Source organism: Idiotropiscis lumnitzeri, unplaced genomic scaffold (genome assembly GCF_059441095.1).
Source record: "Idiotropiscis lumnitzeri isolate Australia: NSW breed Sydney's pygmy pipehorse unplaced genomic scaffold, RoL_Ilum_1.0 HiC_scaffold_253, whole genome shotgun sequence".
Classification (NCBI taxonomy): domain Eukaryota; kingdom Metazoa; phylum Chordata; class Actinopteri; order Syngnathiformes; family Syngnathidae; genus Idiotropiscis; species Idiotropiscis lumnitzeri.
Genome location: NW_028283791.1, coordinates 191,516 through 197,493, shown reverse-complemented (window position 1 = coordinate 197,493; position 5,978 = coordinate 191,516). Strand labels below are relative to the sequence as shown.

Genomic DNA, 5,978 nt, shown 5'->3' with positions numbered 1-5,978 from the left:
AGATTCATTAAAAGCAGACAATTATGTTTTAGGTTAATTTTTTACCTGACATGTTTCGGCGAGTCTTTCGCCTTCTTCAGAGTGTCGCATGATGGTGTCTTGAGACCCGTCTTTATCAGCTGATGTTCCATGAGGGTGTGACTTACCTGTCAAAAAAATGAAAAATCAGAGCAGTAAAAGAACAAGCACAACATGAATATTACAAATCAGCAATCACTGACCACTGCAAAAGGGAAAACCACATCATGGACCGGGAGAAGGGCAGGGTCATCCGCAACGAAGAGAACAAACAACAGCGCTGGATCAGAGAGGCCATTGAGATCTGCAAGCGAGGCATAAAAACCATGAACAGAGACAAGGGAGCCTTCATCCTCTCTACCACCTGGAGCAGCATCTTGGCGGAGTGAACGGACAGCGGGGGGCGTGACTTGCCTTCATTCTTGTGACAGGTAAGTCACGCCCTCATGGAACATCAGCTGATGAAGACGGGTCACAAGACACCATCATGTGACACTCTGAAGAAGGCGAAAGACTTTCATATTGTGACATCCTCAAGGCCTAAACACTCATCCGAACAAACATAAGGTAGATTTTGTTAACCTGCCCGGAGAAAAACATCAACGAAAATAATTTGTATTTGTTTTAACCAGTTGGTGGCGCTACCACTGCGATCAAAAATAAGTTGGCAGCCGTCTTCAGGGCCTGAATATCCTCAAATGTGAAAAATTTCGAGAAGATGGATCATCTGAATCATTTTGCAGGAACTTTTGTTGCCACGGAGATTAATCAGACTCTGCGGCACCGTAATAGCCACGCCCTTCGAAGGAAAGTCACAAAAATAGGGATAGAGTAAGATCAATGTCTTGAGTCTTTTCTAGCCAATTTTCAATCGGATTCGTTAAAAGGGCACCGTGCAGTACGTCAAAATGTATAAAATTATATTGATTGGCGCAAGGTGTATAACTGAATATAAACATATCGATGTCTTCAGGTACCGACTCTTTATGTACATGTGAAGTTTTGGATTTTTAGCAGCATGTGCAGGAGAGTTATTAAGCATTTTGTCCATTGCGGCGAAGGAAATCTTAAGTGAAAACTTCGAAGCCCCGCCCCCGTTCATATAGTATTTCGGAAACAAAAGATTTTAGCCCCAGTGTTTGTCCCAGGTCTTAAGATGCTACAGACAGAATTTTAAGGCAATCAGATGAAGCCTTTAGGATCAGGGTGCAAAAGAATGACCCCTGTAAACATGCAAAAAAGGGCAAAAGTCGGACTTTCAAAAATTCATAACTCACTTCCTGTTCATATTAGACGTTAAAATATCAAATTTTTCGCCATGCCCGATGAGACTGCCAAGTTTGGTGAATTTTTGTGCATGTTTCGGGGGTCAAAAATGCGATCGAACAATCGGAAAAATAATAATAATAATAATTTCTACAAAAACAATAGGGACTTCGCAGCCGTCGCAGCTCGGGCCCTAATAACAATAGGGACCTCGCAGCGGTCACTGCTCGGGCCCTAATAATATTAATAATAATAATTTCCACAAAAACAATGGGGACCTCGTAGCGGTCGCTGCTCGGGCCCTAATAATAATTTCTACATAAACAATAGGGACCTCGCCGCGGTCGCTGCTCGGGCCCCAATAATAATTTCTACACAAAGTCCATTGTGGTGACCCGCCCCCTTTTAAGTAAATTCAAAATGGCCGACTTCCTGTAAAACCTAGCTCATTGCTCCAAGAGACTTTTTTGTAGGTCTTGGTCTTATACATACAGTGAACCCTCGCTACTTCGCGGTTCACCTTTCGCGGGTTCAGTGCTTCGCGGGTATAAAAAATATTCGGGGGCATTGTAGTTTCGCCGAGCGGCACGACGGGGTGCTGGAGCGGTTAGACGGCCGGCGTGCGCCGAAGAAGAGCGTGGGCGAAGAGGAGAGTGGACGAAGAAGAGCACGTTCCCCCGGACACGATCGGTGGCGACGTTTCGCGCGGTTCGGACCGTACCAGAGCTCCGGCCGGCGTGCGTGGCAGTTAAGCCGTAGAGGAGCACCTTCCCCGGGCACGGGCGGTGCCAAGCGGCCCCTAAGTTTAATGGAATGGAAGCTCCGGAGGAGGAGGGCATGCTCGCGTCACAGTAAGCCGAAGAGGAGCACCTTCCCCGGGCACGGGCGGTTCCAAGCGGCCCCTAAGTTTAACCGAATGGAAGCTCCGGAGGAGGAGGGCATGCTCGCGACACAGTAAGCCGAAGAGGAGCACCTTCCCCGGGCACGGCGGTGCCAAGCGGCCCCTAAGTTTAACCGAATGGAAGCTCCGGGGGAGGAGGGTGGGCGTGTGTCACAGTTAAGCCGAATTGGAGCACCTCTTCCGCCCGGGCACGAGCGGAGCGCGAAGCTGTCAGTTATGAATGAATAAATGAATAAATAAATAAATAAATAAAGAATGGCACCTTTCATTGCACAGGGCACACCGGACGGCGTACCAGCAGGTAAAAGTCGGAGTAATTAAATAAATACAAAAAGAATGGCTGGGGAATAAAAAAATAATACGTTTTAATAATAATTTGTTTTTTTTGTTATAACATGAATTTCACTCTCTCTCTCCCCGTATATATATATATATATATATATATATATATATTGTATTTTTTTTTAAAGCATTTTTGAAGGTGCGCCGCTACTTCGCGGATTTTCAGTTTTCGCGGGTGGTCTCGGTCCCCATTAACCGCGATAACCGAGGGTTCACTGTACTCCATAAAATTTACAAAAAGCGAGGTGAAACACTCAACCAGGGCTGCTCTGCATGTTGTGCTGGGCCACCTGGAACAACAGCGGAGCTATGCAAGGATGCTCTTTGTGGACTACAGCTCGGCATTCAACACAATCATCCCAGACATCCTCGTCGCCAAACTGGACACTCTCGGCCTCCCTGCCCTCACACACATCTGGATTAAGGACTTTCTGACCAACAGACCCCAGACTGTGTTGCTCGGCCCCTACACGTCCTCCACCCTCATGGTGAGCACCGGTTCCCCCCAAGGATGCGTGCTGAGCCCTCTCCTGTACGCCCTCTACACCTACGACTGCAGCCCGGCCCACGGCAACAACACCATCGTCAAGTTTGCTGACGACACGACAGTGGTCGGTCTGATCTCGGAAGGTGACGAGACAGCCTACAGAGAGGAGGTAGGGAGACTGACAACTTGGTGCAAGGACAACAGACTGCACCTTAACTCTGCTAAAACAAAGGAGATTGTCGTCGACTTCAGGAGGAACAAGACGCTGCCGCACCCCTCTGCATCGAAGGCGTGTGTGTGGAGAGGGTCCACACGTTCAAGTTCCTGGGAGTACAGATCTCCGATGACCTTTCTTGGAGTCACAACACCACAGCAGTGGTAAAGAAGGTCCGCCAACGTCTGCACTTCCTGAGAGTCCTCAGGAAATTCAACCTGGACAGGAAGCTGCTGCTGGCCTTCTACCACTCGTCCATCGAGAGCCTGCTGACGTACTGTGTCTCCACCTGGTACAGCGGCTGCACTGAGGCGGACAGAGTGAGGCTCCAGAGGACAGTCAAAACAGCGCAAAGGATTATTGGCTGCCCTCTCCCCTCGCTGTCGGACATCTACACCGCCCGGTGCCTCAGAGGGGCTCTCAACATCGTCAAAGACAATACCCACCCAAACTCACACCTGTTCGACCGGTTGCCCTCTGGCAGGCGCTACAGATGCATCAAATCAAGGACCAATAGACTGAGAAACAGTTTCTTTCCGAGAGCCATCTCCATACTGAACTCTCACACACACACGAGACCACCCTAACCTTGCAAAACAGCATTGTGATGTGTTTCTATATGCCCTATTCAGTACTGAATTCCATTGCACTGTCTTATTTATTTATCTAATTTATATATTGTCTGTATTATTGTTGTATTGCACTGGAGAGGGGAGCCCTCTAATCTCGTTGCACACTTGAGTACAATGACAATAAAGGGATTTCTATTTCTATTCTATTCTTTTTTTAACTTTTCTCGAGGGCCAAGGCGAGCCATTTCAAAAAAGCTGCACAACTAACGTATAAAATATTGATAAATTTGCTCTGCCTGATGTGTGTGTAAAGTTTCACGAGTTGTCGTTCATATTTAGAACCTCATAATCAGCGTTGTTTTATTGCCGAACAGTGCAATGCCACTCCCACAACTTTTCACGAAAAAGGATGAATTTCGTATTGTGACATCCTCATGGCCGAAACAGTCATCCGAGCATATATGAGGGCGACCTTGTTGAGTTGCACGGAGAAAAACATCCAAGAAAATAACTTGTATTAGCTTTTACCAGTTGGTGGCGCTACTACTACGATGAAAAATAAGTTGGTAGATGTCTTCAGGGCTGAAGTATCCTCAAATGTGTACAACTTCGAGAAGATAGGATCATCTGAGTCATGTTGCCGGAGCTTTTGTTGCCACAAAGTACAATCGGACTTTTCAGCACCGTAATAGCCACGCCTTTTGCCAAAACGTCACAAAATTCGGCACAGAGTAAGATCATTGTCTTGAGTCTTTTCTGACTAATTTTCAGTCGGATTCGTCAAAAGGGCACCGTGCAGTACGTGAAAATTAAAATAAAAACACATTTTTGATTCCACTTGGCGGCGCTGTGTGTATAACAAAATAATAACATTAAGATGTCTTCAGGTCGGGACGTTTTATTTACAGGTGAAGGTTTGGATTTTTAGGAGCATGTGCAGGGGCGTTATTAAGCATTCATTTATTTGTATTAGGTTCATTTTGTCTTCTTATTATTGATATTTGACTGATTCATTAAAAGCAGACAATTATGTTTTAGGTTAATTTTTTACCTGACATGTTTCGGCGAGTCTTTCGCCTTCTTCAGAGTGTCGCATGATGGTGTCTTGAGACCCGTCTTTATCAGCTGATGTTCCATGTGGGTGTGACTTACCTGTCAAAAAAATGAAAAATCAGAGCAGTAAAAGAACAAGCACAACATGAACATTACAAATCAGCAATCACTGACCACTGCAAAAGGGAAAACCACATCATGGACCGGGAGAAGGGCAAGGTCATCCGCACCGAAGAGAACAAACAACAGCGCTGGATCAGAGAGGCCATTGAGATCTGCAAGCGAGGCATAAAAACCATGAACAGAGACAATCCTCTCTACCACCTGGAGCAGCATCTTGGCGGAGTGAACGGACAGCGGGGGGCGTGACTTGCCTTCATTCTTGTGACAGGTAAGTCACGCCCTCATGGAACATCAGCTGATAAAGACGGGTCACAAGACACCATCATGTGACACTCTGAAGAAGGCGAAAGACTTTCGTATTGTGACATCCTCAAGGCCTAAACACTCATCCGAGCAAATATAAGGTAGATTTTGTTAACCTGCCCGGAGAAAAAAATCAACGAAAATAATTTGTATTTGTTTTAACCAGTTGGTGGCGCTACCACTGCGATCAAAAATAAGTTGGCAGCCGTCTTCAGGGCCTGAATATCCTCAAATGTGAAACATTTCGAGAAGATGGATCATCTGAATCATTTTGCAGGAACTTTTGTTGCCACGGAGAATAATCAGACTCTGCGGCACCGTAATAGCCACGCCCTTCGAAGGAAAGTCACAAAAATAGGGATAGAGTAAGATCAATGTCTTGAGTCTTTTCTAGCCAATTTTCAATCGGATTCGTTAAAAGGGCACCGTGCAGTACGTCAAAATGTAAAAAATTATATTGATTGGCGCAAGGTGTATAACAGAGTATAAACATATAGATGTCTTCAGGTACCGACTCTTTATGTACATGTGAAGTTTTGGATTTTTAGCAGCATGTGCAGGAGAGTTATTAAGCATTTTGTCCATTGCGGCGAAGGAAATCTTAAGTGAAAACTTTGAAGCCCCGCCCCCGTCATATAGTATTTCGGAAACAAAAGATTTTAGCCCCAATTTTAGCCCCAGTGTTTGTCCCAGGTCTTA

At 45.8% G+C, this 5,978-nt stretch overlaps 1 long non-coding RNA gene across 1 annotated transcript; it reads right to left on the bottom strand.

Annotated features, from left to right (window-relative positions):
- Nucleotides 1-246: 246 nt before the first annotated feature.
- Nucleotides 247-5,131, bottom strand: LOC148314685 (uncharacterized). Its single transcript, XR_015841596.1, has 3 exons — nucleotides 5,028-5,131; nucleotides 4,852-4,952; nucleotides 247-322 (listed from the first exon to the last, which is right to left on the bottom strand). It is a non-coding gene; the product is annotated as an uncharacterized LOC148314685 (long non-coding RNA).
- Between the last annotated feature and the right edge of the window lie 847 nt (nucleotides 5,132-5,978).